The sequence below is a fragment of the Rhagoletis zephyria genome, unplaced genomic scaffold (genome assembly GCF_001687245.7).
Source record: "Rhagoletis zephyria isolate East Lansing unplaced genomic scaffold, Rhagoletis_zephyria_1.1 Rzeph_scaffold_00410, whole genome shotgun sequence".
Taxonomy (NCBI): domain Eukaryota; kingdom Metazoa; phylum Arthropoda; class Insecta; order Diptera; family Tephritidae; genus Rhagoletis; species Rhagoletis zephyria.
In genome coordinates this window covers 235152-235545 of record NW_016157494.1, presented here as the reverse complement: position 1 = coordinate 235545, position 394 = coordinate 235152, and the positions used below count along the sequence as shown (strand labels likewise).

The window sequence follows — 394 nt, the reverse complement described above, 5'->3', positions numbered from 1 at the left end:
AGTTTATATTTAATTTTAACCTCGCAAATAGAGTAGAATACTATATCTGCTTAATGCTTTCTTGACATAACACGTTGCAACAATGATAATAAAAAATAGGAAATAATAATAAGAAAAGGTTAAAATATCAAAATTCACGTTTGGCAACGTCACTGAATTCATTGCTAAAACTATTCTTTTGTTTGTTATACATACACTTCAGTATATACAGGGTGTCCCAGAAGTAACGTGCCAAACTTTAGGGGAAGGTTGGTGGGGGGTGAGCTCCCTGATAAACAAAAAAATTTCAGGTAAAAGTGTCACCGTTTTTNATGTGTTGCACAATTTCAAAAAAAAAATCGTGCCTTATCATGTGTTTTCTTTAACTGCAACTACAAACCGGGCAATACTTATC

The 394-nt window shown here is 32.8% G+C and overlaps 1 long non-coding RNA gene across 1 annotated transcript in view; it reads left to right on the top strand.

Annotated features, from left to right (window-relative positions):
* The first annotated feature begins 303 nt into the window (after window positions 1-303).
* The window catches only part of LOC108359563 (uncharacterized), a 12274-nt gene continuing 12183 nt past the window's right edge, over window positions 304-394 (top strand). The window contains exon 1 of the long non-coding RNA XR_001846946.1: window positions 304-315. This is a non-coding gene — a long non-coding RNA (uncharacterized LOC108359563). The remainder of the gene's footprint in view (window positions 316-394) is intronic.